The following is a 19,709-nucleotide window of genomic DNA, read 5'->3' as shown; positions in this document are numbered from 1 at the left end:
ATTTGCCTCCTAAGTCCAACCTATTTCAGAGATATTTTCCTAGGAAAAGCGTTTCAGGCAACAGTCAGCAGGGACCTTCTGGGGTCTCTGGACTCAAGACCTTCAAGTGTCCCTCAGGCCATTAATGCAGATCACAAACACCAGGCCCAGGATTTGAGCTAAAGTAGAGAACCAGCTGGCTCAGGGCTCCAAGGAGGTTGGGCTGGTGGAAGGGGCAGGACACAAGCGACTCCAGGGGGTGTCCCAGACACAGGGACCAGTGTGCAGGCTCACTGCTCACCCACCAACTGTTTACCCAGCACGTTCCATGTGTGGGGCACTGGGCAGGCTGCTGGCATTTGATGGTAAGCAAAGCCAGATGTGGTTCCTGCCCTTGGAGAACTTACAGTTCTGGGGAGAAAGATAGGAAAACAGTGGCAGTCTACTCTAGATTGGGTAGTTATGGGTAGGGCACCTGTCTGAGGGATAATGTAAAGGAAGAGACAGGGAGGTGAGAGGAACTAGCCAGATGTCCGGGAGACCTGGAGACAGGGAGGCGCTTGCTGTAGTCAAGGGCTGGAGGCAGGCCAGCATGGCTGGAATGTGGAGGGCCAGGGAAGCTGTAGGGGAGGCCATTGCAGAAAGGGGGTGGTCTTTACTCTGCGTTCAGTGGCTACCCTGTGGCTCTGAGTGGGCCTCGGTTTTTGGAGGATGTGTGTTCCCAGGCTCTGTGCTAAGCCCTGGCAAAACATCAGGAGCAAGACCAGGCAGCTGAGGGGAGCCTCCCAGTTGTGGGCAGTATCTTGGAGACCTGCTTTGGGGCTGGGGACTTGGTGCTGCCACATTTTGAGAGCAGTTTTCAGAGCAGCTCGGGGATGACTTTTATGCCTCATCTGCACACCCCTGGCCCAGTCCATGTCCCAAATGGCATCAGTCTTGACTGGGAATAACTCGACTCACAAATATTTATGCCTGGGCTCTGAGGCGGCAAGCTCTGTGCTAACTGCAGCGGGTATGAGTGGGCCAACTGAGCCTGCAACCTGCCATTTCAAGGTCTCTCCCCTCACCCCCTCCCCATGCCCACCTGCCACTTGCCACCTGAACTCGCATCCATGTAATGAGGCTGTGGTTGGTACCGAAATGATTGGCCAGGGGTCAGAGCAGGTGGCCACATTGAGGCCTAGAGGGTGCTAGAGGTCGATTTGCTCCCTAAGTGCAATAAGGACCTTCCGTGGGTTTCCTAGGGCTGATATGAGAGATGATCACACAGTGGCTTTAAACCACATAAACGTGTGCTCTCACCACTCAGGAGGCCAGAAGCCAGAAATCAAGGTGTTGGCAGGACCACACTCCCTTCAAAGTCTCCAGGCCCTTGCCTCTTCCACCTCTGGTGGCTCCTGGTATTCCCTGGCTTGCAGCAACGTAACTCCAGTGTCTGCCTCCATCTTCACAGGGCCTCCTTCTTTGTCCCCCATGGCTTCTCCTCATCTCATAAGGACACCAGTAACCGGATTCAAGCCCACAGTAAATCCAGGATGATTTCATCTCAAGATCCATAAGTAATTATATCTGCAAAGATTCTATTTTCCAATCAGGTCACATTCTGAGGTTCTAATAGACATGAATTTGGTGAGGGGTTGGGGACACGACTCAACCCACCATAGGCCCCAAGGAGGATGCCCCTGCCACATGACCCTGCCTCATGCCGTGACACGGGTCTCACAGGCCTGCCAGCCCTGTGGCCCCTCCACCCCACCTGAGCACTCCGATCCTGTGACTTCCACCCTCCCCGCGCTCACATTCCCCTTGGACCGTCCTAGGAGATGTGTGCACACGGCCAACCCAGATTCAGCCTGCATCTCCTTGCCAGGCTCCCGCGCCCCACCTGTTGGCAACAGGCTAAGGCAGCATTCCCAAACATTTTTGGCACCAGGGACCGGTTTCCTGGAAGACTGTTTTTCCACAGACTGGGAGTTGGGGAGCGGAACAAAGATGATTTCGGACAAAACTGTTCAACCTCAGATCATCAGGCATTAGATTCTCATAAGGAGCACATAACTTAAATCCCCCACATGCACAGTTCACTATAGGGTTTGTGCTCCTTTGAGAATCTAACGCTGCTGCTGATCTGACAGGAGGCAGAACTCAGTGCACGCTGCTCACCTCCTGCTGTGTCCCGGCTCTTAACAGGCCATGGACCATCCACAGCCTAGAGATTGGGAACCCCTGGTCTAGGGCACTAGAAGTACAGAGAACACACAGTCAGTTCTAAAGAACTTCTCTATAGAAACTGACATTCTTTTGCACGAACCCCCAGCTTCACAGCAGCATTTGAGTTGCAACCACACAGTATAAGCCTGCTGGCCAGGACTGGCAAGGAGCTGGGGCCTCCCAGTGCAGGGCGGGCAAAACACATGTGTAGCTACATCTTCAGCTACTCAGGCCCAGGAAGGCTATTACTGCCCTGTAAACCTGAGGCTACCTTGCCATCTGGGCCTTAGTTGATTCATCCGTGGGAGGAGCAGGGGATCAGATTGTCTTGAAGGGCTCATGCCTGCCTAATATCTTGGTCCGGAGCAAGAAATGCCCCTGCATAGCTGTGAGGAAGCGGCTGGTGTTTTCTAGATGGCAGTGGCCTGCAGACCTGTCGGAACCCTCTCTAGGGAGGGACATGTCCATCTGAGCTCAGCTCCTAGGGTCCAGTGTTCCACTGAGGTCTTCCTTGCACCTCTCATGTCCCCCAGGAAGTTTCCTGATGCCACCTCACCTGGTATGGCCTTCTGGGACAGGCAGGAGACCAGGTCTGAGCTCCCTTAGACAGTGTTGCAGGGAAAAAGTCATCACTAAGACACACCCAACTCCTGAGAGAGCAGGAAGCATACGCTGGTATCAGCCCTGAAAGAACATGGGAAAGAAAGTTCCAGCACAGACAGAGCCCTGCTGGGAGCTGGGACTCCTGAAAATGGAAGGGCTCTCCATGTGGCTGGAGGACAAGTAGGATTTGGGAACACAAGCCAAGACTGCAGCCGAGGTGTGGCAGAGGGCCTGGGGAGCTGAGAGAGTTACACAGGGCTTCACAAGACCCCTTTGCTCCAAACACACATGCCACATGGAACCCCAGAGCTCTAGGGAGACAGGCCTCTGGACAGGATGCCTAGCCCTCCTATAGACTGGCCATTCTTGAAGGCAGTCATGGGACCTCTCTGCTTCTGAATGTCACTGTGTCAGCCCAGCAGCACTTTGTACAGGCCATGAGGCCAGTCACCTCTGATGTGCTGGGGGTGATCCTGGGGGCACCCATGCAAATCTCTTAAGGTTCCTGGGGTTAGTTTTCCCACCTGTGAATTAGGCTCACCCTCCTGCTGTTGTGGTGAGGGCCGCAATGTTCCAGGCCATGGGACTGAGCTCAGAAGAGCACACAGCTCTGGTCACAAGAATGGGCACAGGGTGATGAAATCCCTTGTCGCATGGCATCTTTGCTATGAGGCCCCCGCCTACTCCGGACTGGCTGTTCTTTATCTTTTGCTTCCCATCAGCACCAAGTGTCCCTGGCATGAACCCCCAAAAACAGTTCAGAAGAGGGCTTCCTCCTACATCATGCTGGTGGGGGAAGAAAGCCCAGGGCCCCAGGATCCCCCAGAGTCAGCCCCACTCATGAGGCTGCTTTATCCAGAGCGTCAGGGGCCCACCCCAAGGGGCAAGTCAGGTCTAGGAGGGCCCCAGCCTTCCTGCAGGCTCCTCCCAGGACTTGCCCAGGGGCAGAGAGATGGAAGCTGATGGGGAATAGCAATACATTCTTTCCTCTGTAAAGATTGTATCTGCTGTTTAGCCCTATGTTTTCTGTGATAATATTTCAGTTATTTTTTAGAAAGTAAGTGGATTGCAGCATACACAGAAAAATGCACAGCTCAATGAAGCAGACAGGAGCATGCTGTGCAGCCACTGTCCCCATGAGAAACACGGTGCCACCAGCACCTCAGATGCCCTCCTTCCTGCCCGCACCCAATCCCCATACCCGTCCTCCTACCTGACACAATTATCATCCCACTTTTCTTTCCATTTTTTTTTTTTTTTTTTTTTTGAGACCGAGTCTTGCTCTGTTGCCCAGGCTGGAGTGCAATGGCACAATCTCGGCTCACTGCAGCCTCTGCCTCTCAGGTTCAAGCAATTCTGCCTAAGCCTCCCAAGTAGCTGGGATTACAGGCACACACCACCACACCCAGCTAATTTATTTTTTCATTTTTAGTAGAGACAAGGTTTCACCGTGTTGGCCAGGCTGATTTCAAACTCCCGACCTCAGGTGATCCACCTGCCTTGGCCTCCCAAAGTGCTGGAATTACAGGAGTAAGCCACCGTGCCCAGCCTATTACCCTGTCTTTCTAATATCACAGAGTAATTTTGCCTATGTTTGAACTTTATATCAATGGACTCATACAGAATGACCTCTGTGTGCCTGGCTGCTTGCTTCAAACTATGTGAGATTTGCCTATTGTCACTTCATCTATAGCAGGAGTTTGTTCCTTTTCATTGATGATAATATTCTGTTGTAAGAATATGCCACCTGGGTTGATGTACCAGCTTGTTTCCAGTTTGGGAAAATTATAAATAATGGTCCTACGAATGTTCTTGTGCAAGCCTTTGGTACGCATTTCTGTCGGAAATCTATCTCTTCGCATCAAATTGCTGGTGGAGAATATGCACAGAGTAATAAGATAGCGATGCCTGGTTTTAAACATGCTCCTGTTATAAGAGTAGACACTTAACCAAGGTGGGGAGTGGGGAGGGATGGCCTTTGGCCCCAAGGTACCCATTCAGGGCCAGCTTGGGGCACAGTCTTGAGGGGTCATTATTTTTTCCCCCACCATGGCCTTGAGCCCCTGGGTGTTCCTACAGGGCTCCCCCCTGCCTTTGGGTCAGGGACACTTTTCAAGAATTTGCCATAAGGCTAAGGGCTCCCTGGGCCAAGACAAAGGAATGTAGGGCAGCAGCCAGGAGGGAGGCCAGGGCGGGACAGACCTTCTGGGGCCCTGCCATCCCCAGCCTGTAGACAGCCACCTGCTTAGAGGAGCCACCTATGCGTGCCCTCCCTCTCCACTGGGGTCCAGCATCACAGGCCCCAAGCCAGCCAGGACAGCCCTGCTGGCAGCCAGCTGAAGACAAGGTTGTGAGCACCCTCTATGGCTTCCACCCTGGGGGACAAGAGATGTATTTCCCTCCTTAAGGAAAGTGCAGACCCCACTTAAAGGGGATACATTGTGATTGCTCTCTGTTGACTTGAGTTATATTTAGTATAATGTTACTTAAATATGTACAAACATAAAACCAGGTACACGTTCCTTATGCGGAGAGCTCTCTCACAGCCATAAAGCTAAAACAAATTTATAAATGAAATAAAAGCAAACTGCAAAACCAATAAACTTCAAATTAACAACATTAATTTAATGGGACAAAGTGTTATTGTTTTCCTGAAACTAAATCAGCGCTCACGGCTGACTCTGGGGCAGGCTGCTGTTGTTCTCTGGGGTTTTCTGCTACCTTGCCGTGTGCTGCATGATGACTCAGCTCTCCCGCCACTTCTTTCTCCATTCAGACCACTTCAAAACCTTCATTCCCTCAGTCTCCTTAGCTCTTTAAGCCTTGCTTTGCTCATCTGTAAAGTGGAGAGGGTATTCGTATGTATCTTGTTGTGAGAATTAAACCAGTTGATGCAATGCAGCCTTCTGGCTTGAGACATGTGTAGTCACACAAGGGTCCACACTCAGCAGGGACCCATGCTTGCTTTAATGCTCTGCTGTCGACATCTTGAAATTCTTTTTTTTTTTTTTTTAAGACAGAGTTTTGCTCTTATTGCCCAGGCTGGAGTGCAGTGGCACGATCTCAGCACACTGGAACCTCCACCTTCCGGGTTCAAGCAATTCTCCTGCCTCAGCCTCCCAAGTAGCTGGGATCACAGGTGCCTGCCAACACACCTGGCTAATTTCTGTATTTTTAGTAGAGACGGGGTTTCACCATGTTAGTCAGGCTGGTCTCGAACTCCTGACCTCAGATGATCTGCCTGTCTCAGCCTCCCAAAGTGCTGGGATCACAGGCATGAGCCACTGCGCCTGACCACATCTTGAAATTCATTATGTATATATATTAGATAGAGTCTCCCTCCGTTGCCCAGGCTGGAGTGCAGTGGTGCAATCTCAGCTCATTGCAACATCCATTTCATGGGTTCAAGTGATTCTCCTGCCTCAGCCTCCCGAATAGCTGTGATTACAAGCGTGCACCACCAAGCCCAGCTAATTTTTTTGTATTTTTAGTAGAGACAGGGTTTCACCATGTTGGCCAGGCTGGTCTCAAACTCCTGACCTCAAGTGATCCACCCGCCTCGGCCTTCCAAAGTGCTGGAATTACAGACATGAGCCACCGTGCCCAGCCTAAATTCTTATAATTTTTTAAACAAAGGGAACTGCATTTTTATATTACACAAGGCCCTGTAAATTATGTAGCAGGTCCTATGCATAGGACAGAGTCAGGTATACAGTTGGCACCCAATAACTGTTAGCAGCTATTACTGGTACCTTGTCCTGGTTACTAAGTGCAGTTTCTTTGTGATGTTTTCCTCTGAAGAGTTTTATCTTCCCATTATTTAATAGGGGTTGGAGAGGCCACCTCATGTGTGTAATTGTATTTGACTAATTCTTGGAGTTGAGTGTGTGCTTTGGAGCGAGGACTGCTGTGTTGATGGAAGGATTAGCTTTCTGGGTCACGTGGGTGGGCTGAGCACACCACCCCACCAGAGCCCTCTCACTCAGGACCAGCCCCTAGGCTTCAGACCTGTGTCTGTTAGGCTGACATTCCAATGGGGTCAGGCAGAATACTGCGGTCTTCTTGAAACCTCTTAAATAGGTGGCCAGAGTTTAAGTTAACAGGTTATGAAGTTGAAGACACTTGAATGGATGAGAAGCTCAGACAGAGTTGCTAATTTAATTTTCCTTTTTTATTGCTATTCTCCTAAAAAAATAAATAAATAAAATAAATAAATAAATAAAAACAAGCACAGATTGCCCTTTTTCTGAGAATGAGATATTAATAAGCACAGCATTTTGCAAAAGTAGAGAAGGGCATTAAGATTTTGCAAGGTCTCTCTATTTGTCCCTGACTTCTCAAGGCTCCTCTGCTGGCCCAAACAGGACACAGGCCGAGGGGATTAACTGCTTAAAGTTCAGGAAATGGGAACCACCTTTGGCTACTGTCACCAGACTCAAGTATTAAATAACATCCCTGCCTGCCCAGAGGACATCTCTGCAAGCAACTCCATCAGCCCCAGCCACCGCCCTGGCCAGGTTGAGAGTTTGCCAAAGAAAAATGAACACTTGGGCCTCAAAGTGCAGGCATTAATATCCCAAGTGTCTTCATCATGGAAGACTTTGTTCCCCAAGGAGAGTAAATCTTTCCTTGTGGGATGCAGCAGGCTAAGGACCAAGCTGACTCTCTGAGCTCAGTAATCAGGCTAGTCTTCTGCTGGAGGCGCAGAAGGGAACTCCGCTGTGTGTCAGCACCTCCTGCATGCCCTGACTCACGCTTGGGGGAAGCACAGTGGAGTGACAAGTGCATATGGACCCTCCCTGGGCAGAGCTCCCTGTTATCCCTGCAGTGGGTTACTCCTTCTGCTGCCTGCAAACCTAGTTTTCCCTTCAGCTACGCAAAGGCCTGTGAACACAGATACATGGTCACAAGCATCTTTGCAGCTGTTTCTTTCCATCAGCCTGGGGCCTGCTGGGTTCCTGCAACCTCAGGGTAAGTCAAGCCTCAGAGGTCATCAGTAGCCAGTATCCACTGTTGTGCACCCCTTGAGAGAAGCTCAAAGAACAGAGCTGCCAACTTCTTCAGGAAGATCCCCCAGGTAACCCTGACCCCAAGCAGCTCCCTCTTCCATTAAGAGGAGCCACAGGCCCAAGTAAGCCACAGCCACAGGCCACACAGGGCCCCAGTCCTGAGGACTCTAGAGCTAAGTCTCCAACATGGCTATGTTACAAGTCCTAGGTATGTGTGGCTGCTGAGCACCTGAAATTAGGCTAGTCCAAATTGAGATGTAAGTATAAAATACACATTAGATTTTAAAGCCTTCTGTGGAAAAAGAAGGTAAATATCTCATTAACTAATTTTTACATTGATTTTATGTTAAAAGAATAGATATTATTAAATTACTATCAGCTGTTTCTTCTTTTTACTTGGCTACAAGAAATGTAAATCAGATATGTGGCTTGCATTGCCATACCATTGGACAGCACTTCTCTGGAGAGAACAGAGGAAATATCACAAGAGTCAACCAGGAAGGTCAGAACTGTGACAAGGGACTAACCTCTCCCCACACCCAGCGCTGGCCCCCAGCACATGCAACTCTGGCCCTTGATGGCCCAATCCGTCCTGCTCCTGCAGGGGATGGCAAACCCAGAAGGGGAACTGAAGGGCTGTTCTATGACAAATATTACCAGCATCAGAAAGTCAAACTGGGTTTCAGGGGCCACCTGAGAATTACAAGTCCTAACAGATGGCCCAAGTTTTCATCTTCTCTTCTGAGTTTTAGTACAAAATCCAAAGAAACAGTTATAGATCTGTTGCCACATCAATGCCTACAAACATTCACCACTCGCGATGCTGCCTTTAGTGCTAATGCAGCGCACTCATTTACAGACTAATAAAATCGGAAGAGTTATTATTCCTTTAAAATGCAGACATATCTGGGGTATCCACTTAACGACGCATATGGATTAAATTACTTTTGGATGACACTTTTTAATTGAATTGAACTAACAGCTTAGTAATATGTTGCAATAAGAAGAATATTAGGATAATTAAAAGATCTAAAAACTCTTGCGAAATTAAATGATTAAACATAATGCTGAGTAAATGAATAAGCCCGTGTATATTAATCAGTTGTGGGCCTCCAGAAGCCGTCGCGTAACTAAATGCACATCACGGCGCTGCACGCGCGTGCCTCCTCTCTCCCTCCACGCCGGCTTTCCATCATACCCTCCTTACCACCACGCTGGGCAAACTGCTTTTTCCACAGATAAACAATGCATTAAGAATGCAGTGAGTGTAAGTGTTACAAGAGCTATTACTTCTTGGCAAACACTCATTCCTTTGGTTGTTGGCTTCAAGAAATGGCCGTGTCATTAATTCTCAGTCCCTGTTTTTAACTGAAATGAAACTTTAAGGTGCAAAAATTAATAGAATTCTGGCTTCCGTTCTGATTGTAGGAATTGACATTCCTGGCGCATTCCCCTTGTTGGGATGTCTCCTGTTTCCCATTAAGCCACTCACCTCACTGTGTTTTAATTTCCCTGGGACTGTTGAGTCCCATGAGTCACTCTTAGGAAGCAGGGGGTGGGAAAGTCATGTTGGGAGAAAGTGTCGATTCCAAAGCCCCCCGGTCAAAGCTGGCTGCTCTTCAGGGTGGAGGAGGAAAAGCAGCTCTGTTGAGGTCCCAGGAGGGCATCCCCTGCATCCCTCCCTCCCTCTGCCACTGGCCATGCCACCCAGCACCGTGCAGGTGCCTTTTGTATGACCTAGAAAACTGATTAACTTCCTTATGCAGTTCATCCCCCGCCTGCTCAGAGATAACCCAGGTAATTTCTTTTCTGATTGTATAAATCTTTCATACCCAAGTCACAGTCATAATTAGTTACATAAAAATTCAGGTTACGACTTAGGCTGTTCTTAGGAACATGAAAAACAGTGAAAAGTTTTGTCTCGCTCATTCTCTAATAAAAACTCTCAAGGTCTCTGTTACTGAGAACAGAAGGGACTTGGTATCTCATTAAGGCTAAAATTCAATTCAGAACAGAATCTCACTAGCTGGGCTTGATGCTGGGGCGGTGGGGGGCAGGAAAGCCTAGCCACTCCTGGCAAGAAGTTTAAAGCAGGTCTGTGCTCTCCGTACCCTGTATGTGTCGTGGCCTTCCCTCGGCTGGGCTGAGAATCTATGCTTCCAAAACCAATGCCGCAAGAAGCCCAGCAGAGGCATCTTCTCAAATGAAAATATATTCCCCAAACCAAAGTGTTGACCAAACCCATCTTGCAGCACATCACACTGGAAAATAACACAGTGGAATTCCATTAAGCCGATGGCTCCTAAAGAACAAGTCAGCTTTCTGAAAAGTCCCAGATAAAGCACTGCAATTGTCTCTATGGCTTAATGTAATCACCTACCAGGGGCACTAGATTCATCTTCCCCAATTGGGCAAATTAAGAGCCATCGAAAGGAATCACATTCCCACAGTTACCCAGGAGACTGAGAGGGCCCTTCAAGACGGGCAAGCAGAGCCTCTTCCCGCTGCAGCCACTTCCCTCCATCTGGCCCAACTCAGGCCTGGAAGCAGAGCTCAGGAAGTAGCTCTAACTGAACTCCAACTTACAATGGAAGAGGGACCTCAGAGAGCCAAGTGTTTGAGCTCCAAGGATGGAGGTAAAGTTTTTCAAAGGCTTCCAGTCCTGAAGACCAAGGCCCATTGTGAGTTATTAAACTGGTCCTTTCCAGATGGCACAGCGGGTCATGACTATGCAACTCTAGACCCAGCAACTGGAGTAGTTCTGGGCCTTGGATAATGTGGGGGTTATCATACAAGCTGTGGGGCAGGAGAGCATAGAGTAGGGGTGACCTGCCCTTTACAAAATCCCAGCCCCCGCGTTGTCATCTGAAATGCAAGAGTCAGACCCTCACCTCAGCAGATCTCATTCCTCACTTTCTTGCAGGGCAGAAATGCTGAAAACATTCATTTGTCAAAACTTTGAAAGCCACAGGACTGAACCAACAAGGAGAGAAGCAATCAGGACTTTGTCATCAGAGGACGCGGACTGCCCCCACGTCCTATCAAATTTAGTCCAGAATGTGTTTTGCCATTATTGTAACTATGCCCTTCAGCTGCCACGCCGTTTCAGGAATGGAGCGCTAATACATTCTGTGGCACAGTCTCTTTATGAGGAGGACAGGATCCCAGTGCCCCTTGACAGAGAGAGAATAATAGCATAATGCAACAGAACATTTTGAAATGCTAATGCACGCTCCCCACAACTTAATTTTATTTTTTTCTTATTGGCTTTTTTATATGACATTTCACAGTCCTGTAGCCTCAATAGCTAGATCTGCATCATAAAAATGACAACACGGTGATTTAAGGAGGAGAGTCCATCAGAGCGAAATGGATGGTGTGCTTTTAAAGTATCAGTTTAGCACCTCTTACCTGGGGTCAATGTTCCTTTTCTATAAATCATTAAAGCATCCTGTTAAATCACTCAGAGAGTGGCTGTGCTCTTCTTACCCAGCCCCAGGTTGGATTATGGAGATAATGAAGTGGAACTCTGCAGGAAGGGCCATGTTAGGCACACATGCTTTATTGAGTTAGGGGCTACCAGGGAAGGTTGACCTGAATTAAAGAAACTGGAGAGGAAAGGAGAGAGAGAGAAGCAGAGCAGGTGCGTGGGCATGGAGGCTTCCATCGGAACTGGGTAGGCAGCAACAGATGCCGTCAAATTTGAGACCTCCTCTCTAAGCTTTACAAGCACAGTGTTCACCAAACCCAGATTCATAAGGGTCCGAGCTGCAGTGAAGTCTGTGGTCAGCAACCCAGTGAGATGAGAGAGGACGCACTAATGTGACTGGTAGAACTTTCCAGACCCCAACCAAAGTGAGCTCAAAGGCAAACGGAATTAACAGGTCCAGCACCCCTTACATGGAGCAGACAAAGGACCATCTCTAGTGAGGGCTTGGGCCAGAGCATTGGGCTGATTGAAAAACTCCAGAACCCAAGTGAGCATGAGTTCCTAAGAACATATCCTTCAAGTCCAGCTGCCTCTGTGCGGCCATCGTTAGACCCTGAGACAGGGATGTTCCTCAGGGTTTTCTTTCTTTTATTTTGGAATATATTTTGTTTCAAAGTAATACATGCTAATTGTACACTACTGCACATAAGAAGTTGAAAGATAACCCCTCCCAAATCCCACTGCTCTCTTATCCCCCGTCTCACGCCTCATGGATAAATTCCATTGGCAATTTGCTTGGACCCACACAGGCTTTCTTTCCTGCATGTACAAACACCACGCAGGTATTTTTGTGACCTAGGATCAGACTCCACACATTGTTTTGCAACTTGCTTTTCTCATTTAAAACCATTTCAGGTCAGTACAAATAGATTTGCCTGGCTCTTTCTTTTTTTTTTTTTTTTTTTGAGACGGAGTCTCACTCCGTCGCCCAGGCTGGAGCGGTGCAGTGGCGCGATCTCAGCTCACTGCAAGCTCCGCCTCCCGGGTTCACGCCATTCTCCTACCTCAGCCTCCCGAGTAGCTGGGACTGCAGGTGCCCACCACCACGCCCGGCTAATTTTTTTTTATTTTTAGTAGAGATGGGGTTTCACCGTGTTAGCCAGGATGGTCTCGATCTCCTGACCTCATGATCCACTCACCTCGGCCTCCCAAAGTGCTGGGATTACAGGCATGAGCCACCGCGCCTAGCCTGCCTGGCTCTTTCAAATTCTATTTGAAACCAAAACATAATAACCAATCCCCTGATGATGGATATTCAGGTTGTTCTTAGTTTTTCACTAGATAATACTGCAATTGGCATCGTTGGTCACAGATATCTTTGCACATCTGTGTAAGTATACCATCGGATACCTTCACTAGAGGCTTCCTGACATCTCTTCCAAAAGTGACTGGCTCTTGTCTCCATGTCTTATGGTTTCCAAAGTTAGGGAAAAAAATGAAACAGCTCACTCCCTCCTCACTGTCTCAGGATGAGCAGGAAGGCAGCTGAGGTTTGCACTTGGACTGTGCTCCTGCAGAAGCCGGGCTACCAAGACAAATGAGCCAGGCCTCCACCACCTCCCATTTGACCTGCAAAGGCCTCAGAACTTCCCAGGATTCCTCAGTCACCCGGAAACTCAAATGTGCATTAGCCCAGCTTTTCAAACAACGCCCATGTAGGGGGGTAGTGACTTGTCTCACTCAGAGTAGGGGACAGCACACAGGCCAGGGAGGCATTGGAGCCCTGGGAGTCAGCATAGAATTCTCCATCATGTGGTGTGGGAAGGCACAGACCAAAGCTGACCAGACCCAAAGTGTTCTGTGCTGTAACCTGATGACCTGGGAGCTTGGGCGACAACAGATGAAGCTCCCAGGAAGGGGAATCTAGCCTCTGCTCTTGGTGAAAACAGTGCTTATGCTAAGGCCTGTTGAGTGGGTTTATCAGTTCTGTTCTGATTACCTGATGTCTCTGGCACCTTGGTTTTCCAAGTGAACTCCCTTTAGAGCTTGAGTTTTGACCAGCTGGATTTTTCAGAAACTACTACATAATAAATAGCTAACATTTTATTTGAGCCCATTAGTTTTGGCATTTTTTTAAGGTACAATTTCAGTTAAATGGCTAATGCTACTGAAAGCAAATTTGGAGTCAGTGGCAGACACAGCTCCTCAATGATACTGTTCATTTCTGCTGAGCCTGAATGTGTAGCTCACGCGCCTTCTAAACACAGAGCTTCTTGCCCCAGCCAAGCCAGTGAAATGTGGAGGTCGGGAGAGTTTGCCTCCTGTGTCTCATGACCTTCTTCCTGTTCTCTGGACCTTGACCTCTGCCCCAAGCAAATCACACTTCCCCCGCTTGGAACCTATCTAGCAGTCTCTTCTGCCTGCGTGTTAATAACTGACAGCATGGCAGGTGGTTCCTTCCCAGGTGTGTCTCAGTTTCTGAAACAAATCTTCAGTGATGGACTCAGGTGTCCACTGGCAGGAGAGCAACACCAAGTCCCCCCTTTAGCAAGGGCACCCCAGGAGCACTGTGGCCATGGTGCTTCCCTTGCTCTGACCAGCCTGGGCATCAGGGGAGAGGATCTACTTGAGATCTGGGGCAAATTGCTTCACCTCATTCAGCCTCAGCCTCTTCATCTGTGAGATGGGCAGATGCTCCTCACCCAGCCTCCCTGTGGGGCTTATGCGGCTGTGGATATGAGCGTGCTTTGTGAAGAACAGGTTGTCGTTACTGCCCCTGCCTGTTTAACCCCAGCCCCAGGCCCTCTCATGGGTCCTGGGGCCCTCCTAAGCCAGGGCTCAGGGACAGGCTCTCACGGCCCCATGCAAATACAGTCTGCAGCTTTCAGATGGCAGGGGCTGGGCCTGTCCCGTGCCTGCCTCCTCACCATCCCCTACCAGAATCCTGCACCTCCTCCTCGCAGACCCCATCTCCTCCCTTTTCTTCCCCTATCCCCAGAACCTGTTGAATCATCACCCGGTTTTTCCTACTACTGTTCCTCCTCCCAGGAAAAGTCGTCCTGAGACATAGGATTGGGAAGACTCCAGGTGTGGAGACACAGCACAGGAGCCCACCCTGCCCAGCTGGCAGGCCAGACCCTCCACCTGTGTGACTTGTAGGGACCTTTGTGTTCTTAGAAGGCACTGCGGGCAGCGGCATACACATCCTTTTCTGGTTCCCATGGGGGTGATCCAGAAATGTCAGGACCCTCCCAAAGCTGAGGACACCGAGTGAGGAGCCCACAAGGGGGAAGCTGTGGTCACTGCTCCGGACCTCCACTGCCCAGGCTTCTCTCTGAGCAGGGCAGCAGAGGCTGCTTTGTCTGCTGCAGGCTGACCAAGAGGGGGTCCTAGGCCTGATCCAGCTTTCCTGGGTCCCAGGACACCAGGCAAACAGAGGACAGGAGTGGACAGTGTCCTTTACCATCTGCTGCCACGGACTCCCCCACTCCTTAATCAGTGACAGACTGGGCAGAGCTAGGCAGCTGCCTCACCTGCTTCTCACAGAGGGACAGAGGCATCCTGAAGCCCAGGTTCTGCTGACATGCAGTGATTTGCTCCACAGCATTCCTGGCTCACCACCTTCTCTCCGAGCCCATGTGGACGGCAGCCCTGGGGAAGGATGGAGAGGCAGGAACCGGGCAGGGCCTGGGCCTCAGGCGGGAGAGGGCCAAGTCTCCTTCCAAACCACGTGTACTTTAATGGGCAGATTTCACTGACAATTGCCGTGCGTGTACAGGGAGCTCATTAAACCAGAGTGTTGTTTCAGGACAGCACAAAGCCGTTCTACCCACAACTTCCTAATCCGTCTGTAGAAGCTGCCAAGGTCAGGACCTTGAAAATAGTCAGCAGCCATGTTGGGTGTGCGTGCTGTGGTCTGTGTACCCTGGGTTTGCCCACAGAGGCCCCCACACCTGGGCTCCGCACTCTGCATGCTCAGAGCTGTCTGGCCAGCGCTGGCTGGGCTCACGATGTCCAGTGAGGGCCTCCTGGGAGTGTTCGGGCTCAGGTGGTGGGATTCGGGGCTGCCAGCTGTGTAGTCATGGTGTGCTCACCCTTAGCGAGGGCTCAGCCACTCCATTGTGGGCCTGGGTGGGGACAACATGACCAGGACTTGTAGGGCTGCCACCAGCCTCTAGGGAGAGTACATTTTGGTTGGAGCCATTCAACAGTCCCCCATCGTGTGGGTGGTAGGCTATGAAGTCCCAACCACACTCAGCACAGCAAATGAAGCCCCTAGGAGAGGGCCCCCACCCTAGTGCTCGGCGGCATGCCTGGTGCACCAGCTGAGCTCAGCACAGCCCCCGTGTGTCATCTGTGCGGCCCCTGAGGCCTTCCCCTCACCCACAAGTGTACCTCATGACTGGGGGTGTGAGGTGCCTGCTGTGGGACCTGGAAAACCAGGGCTGCCAGGACCCCTGCCCCTCTCCCTGCTGCCTGCCACGGCCCAAGCATCTTGAGACCCTCGCTGCTCCTCAGCCTTCCTTTGCCCTTCAGTGCATACAGTACCCGTTTTCCTCCTCCTCTACAGTTGGCAAGCATGGCTCCTTCACTCAGCTAATGTCTGTTGGGGTCGGCTAAGCACCAGGCCCCGTGCAAGGTGCTGAGGAGGCGTGGAAGCCAGGCAGAGATCATTCCTGCCACTCAACCACACCCACCCCTCACCCCACCCTGTGTGCCCCATCAGGTGCTGCTTTCTCAGCTGACGCCTCCCCACAGAGTGTCCCATTGACCCGGCCTCCACAGAACATGGCACAAAACCTGGCTCAGGGCACCCTGATAGGCTGTGATCCCAACATGAGGTGCAAGAGGAAGATGTGAGTGAGGGGCTGCCGGGGAAGACTCGGGAAGGTGCTGAGCCAGCTCACACTCAAGGTCTCCAGGCTGTCCCAGGTGTCAGGGTACATGTCCAGGACATGGCCTGCAAGCAAGAGCCCTTTGGAGAGCCTCTGCCTGTGGCTATGGGAGTGGAGGAGAGGCCAAGCTGAAAGGCTTGGGAAGGAAAAGGTGCCCGGACCCAAGGACTGGAGGGCAGGACCTGAAGGAGCCAGAAAGGATGATGAGGCTGGGCCTGGGAAAGGGGAACTGGTTGGGGAGATGAGGGAAGGATGGGAGGGATGATGAGGCTGAGCCTGGGAAAGTGGAACTGGCAGGGGAGATAAGGGAGGGATGGGACAAGTCACCCAGGGTGGATGTTCTGTGGACATAGAGGACCAGGTCCAACAGAGCTAGGCTGGCCCAGCTGGGAATGCCAGGGGTCAGACTGCTGTGGATTTTCTCAGAGGCTACCCGGGGATGGCTCCCAGCAGAAACTCATCTCTAGGGTAGGGTGAGCAGCTGCGTGGATGGATACATTTCCACTCTGGTGACTGCTTTCCAACCACGCCATATTTGTTTTCCGCAGGAGGGCTGTGTTGGGCTCTGAGACAGTAACGCTGCCCTCCTGAAGCACCTCGGATTTAGCAGAAGGAGCCAGTGGCCACCGATGGCTCCCAGGACTTTGTGGGGACTGCTGGGCTGGCCCCTGGGCTGCAGGCAGGCCGTGCTGTGCAGCATCTGTGGAGCTGAGGGCGAGTGGAGGCTTCCTGGTATCAGGATCATTTTCCCACCCCAGATAGTTTGGATGCTTGTCCCCTCCAAATCTCATGTTGAAATGAGATGCCCAGTGTCGGAGGTGGGGCCGGGTGGGAGGTGACTGGACCATGGGTCAGATCCCTATGAAGGGCCGAGCACCATCCCCTTGGTGATAAGTGAGTTCTCAGTTCATGGGAGAGCTGGTTGTTGAAGGGAGACTGGCTCTTCCTCCTCTCTCTCTTGCTCCCACTCCCTCTTCACCTTCCCCATGACCGTAAGCTTGCTGAGGCCTCACCAGAAGCCAAGACGATGCTGGTGCCATGCTTGTACAGCCTGCAGAGCCGTGAGCCAATTAAGCCTTTTTTCTTTATAAATTACCCAGCCTCAGATATTTCTTTATAGCAATGCAAGAATGGACTGATAGACCACCCCAGCCTTCTCAAGACCTCTGCAGAGGAAGGCTCAGGTGGGCCTGGAGAGGTTGGGGGAGACCAAACACAGCCAGGACCTGGGACGGGAACACACCTGGTGGCCATCAGCTGATCTTTCCTGAGCACGAGTGAGTTTCTCAGAACCCTTTCCTTCTTGATGGGCCAGAGTGGATAAGGGGAGGTGAGACTGAGAGGGGCCCTCTTGGCACAGTTGGGGTTACGGGTAGGCTGAAAGGACCACCTCATAAGGGCACTCCAGGCAGCCTGATGTCAGCACAAAGCAGGCTACATGGGCGAAACTGGGGTCTCCAGGGATACAGAAGGAGGGGGAAGGGCAGTGCTCGCCATGAGGTATCTGTGTGGTTTCTTCATGTGATTCATGTTTATAAAGGAGCCACAGACTTGCCTCCCAAGAACCCAAAGGATAGTTTTATCCCAAACACTTCTGAGGCCTTTGAACCTGAATGTGTTCCGGTTTTTTTTATTATACTTTAAGTTTTAGGGTACATATGCACAACGTGCAGGTTTGTTACATATGTATACATGTGCCATGTTGGTGTGCTGCACCCATTAACTCGTCATGTAGCATTAGGTATATCTCCACATGCTATCCCTCCCCCCTCCCCCCACCCCACAACAGGCCCCGGTGTGTGATGTTCCCCTTCCTGTGACCATGTGTTCTCATTGTTCAATTCCCACCTATGAGTGAAAACATGCGGTGTTTGGTTTTTTGTCCTTGCGATAGTTTGCTGAGAATGATGGTTTCCAGCTTCATCCATGTCCCTACAAAGGACATGAACTCATCATTTTTTATGGCTGCATAGTATTCCATGGTGTATATGTGCCACATTTTCTTAATCCAGTCTATCATTGTTGGACATTTGGCCTGGTTCCAAGTCTTTGCTATTGTGAATAGTGCCGCAATAAACATATGTGTGCGTGTATCTTTATAGCATATAATCATATATGTTATATGATTTATCATATATGCTATATGATTTATAGCATATAATCATAAAGGATTATGATTTATAATCCTTTGGGTATATACCCAGTAATGGGATGGCTGGGTCAAATGGTATTTCTAGTTCTAGATCCCTGAGGAATCGCCACACTGACTTCCACAATGGTTGAATTAGTTTACAGTCCCACCAACAGTGTAAAAGTGTTCCTATTTCTCCACATTCTCTCCAGCACCTGTTGTTTCCTGACTTTTTAATGATTGCCATTCTAACTGGTGTGAGATGATATCTCATTGTGGTTTTGATTTGCATTTCTCTGATGGCCAGTGATGATGAGCATTTTTTCATGTGTCTTTTGGCTGCATAAATGTCTTGAGAAGTGTCTGTTCATATCCTTCTCCCACTTTTTGATGGGGTTGTTTGTTTTTTTCTTGTAAATTTGTTTGAGTTCATTGTAGACCCTGGATATTAGCCCTTTGTCAGATGAGTAGATTGCAAAAATTTTCTCCCATTCTGTAGGTTGCCTGTTCACTCTGATGGTAGTTTCTTTTATCTGGTTTTTACAATGTGCAAAAGAGAAACTGAGCCCAACATGGGCTGTAGACCTCTCGATGCAGGAGCTGTTTGTTAGGATGCGGACTTCTGCTCAGGCTGTGCATGTGGCCCCTCCACCCAGGGCACTGGGACCCCTGCAGTGGCCCTGCCTGTGTGAGGCTGTTCAGTTCTAACAGTGAAGTCATCAGCACCACAACCGCAAACAAAACACACAAGATCAAGAGAAATCAGTCTCCTGTGGCCGGGGAGTATAAATGGTGCAAGGAACAGTGGCGACAGCACTCATTCCTGGGGGCTTTCCCTGCCCCCTCCCTAGCCTGGCTGGGTGGGTTGTGGGAGAAAGAGCAGAGGCACCATGTCTAAGTCTTAATTACCTTTCGCTAACTTGTTAGCCATGTGAGGATGAGATCCAGATATTTTTTCCTTGAATTTATCATTGTCCCCTTCTCCCTCCAACCCCTGTGCATTGAAATGGGGTGCTAAGAAGGAAAAAGTGTGCTGAGCTGGAATCCCCCGGGGCACTGGTCCTGCCACGGTACCTCTCTGGGCCTCCGCTTTCACATCCCCACATGGGACAGGCCTGTCAGTGGCATCAGGTCCAGGATGACCAGCCCTGCAGGGGTGCTGGGGGAGGGGCAGCCTGTGGAGCATCTCCTGCCAGCCTGTGAGTCCCTAGTGGGAGGGGGATTGACTCCCCTGCATTCAGACTACAGGCCAATTCTCCAAAACCCAACCCACCACATGGCAAATTTGTCAAAAGATACTTTTTCAAATTTTAGTTTCACCCCTACCTTTGTGATCATTGAAATTTATTTTTGTGGGTTTGTGTCCTGCCCCACCCCTGCCCCAGAGGCCCCAGACAGGCATCCTCACTGGGTGCAGGACAGTCACCACACCTGTGTCACCTCCAGAGGCA

At 50.3% G+C, this 19,709-nt stretch overlaps 1 protein-coding gene and 1 long non-coding RNA gene across 3 annotated transcripts in view; one reads left to right on the top strand and one right to left on the bottom strand.

Annotated features, from left to right (window-relative positions):
* FSTL4 (follistatin like 4) overlaps nucleotides 1-19,709 on the top strand; it is a 413,592-nt gene that overhangs the window by 321,285 nt on the left and 72,598 nt on the right. The window lies entirely within an intron of this gene.
* Nucleotides 5,400-19,709, bottom strand: part of LOC129059707 (uncharacterized) — a 162,408-nt gene continuing 148,098 nt past the window's right edge. The window contains exon 7 of the long non-coding RNA XR_008525738.2: nucleotides 5,400-5,629. This is a non-coding gene — a long non-coding RNA (uncharacterized LOC129059707). The remainder of the gene's footprint in view (nucleotides 5,630-19,709) is intronic.

Source organism: Pongo abelii, chromosome 4 (assembly GCF_028885655.2).
Source record: "Pongo abelii isolate AG06213 chromosome 4, NHGRI_mPonAbe1-v2.0_pri, whole genome shotgun sequence".
Lineage (NCBI taxonomy): Eukaryota > Metazoa > Chordata > Mammalia > Primates > Hominidae > Pongo > Pongo abelii.
This window is presented reverse-complemented; position numbering and strand designations above follow the sequence as displayed.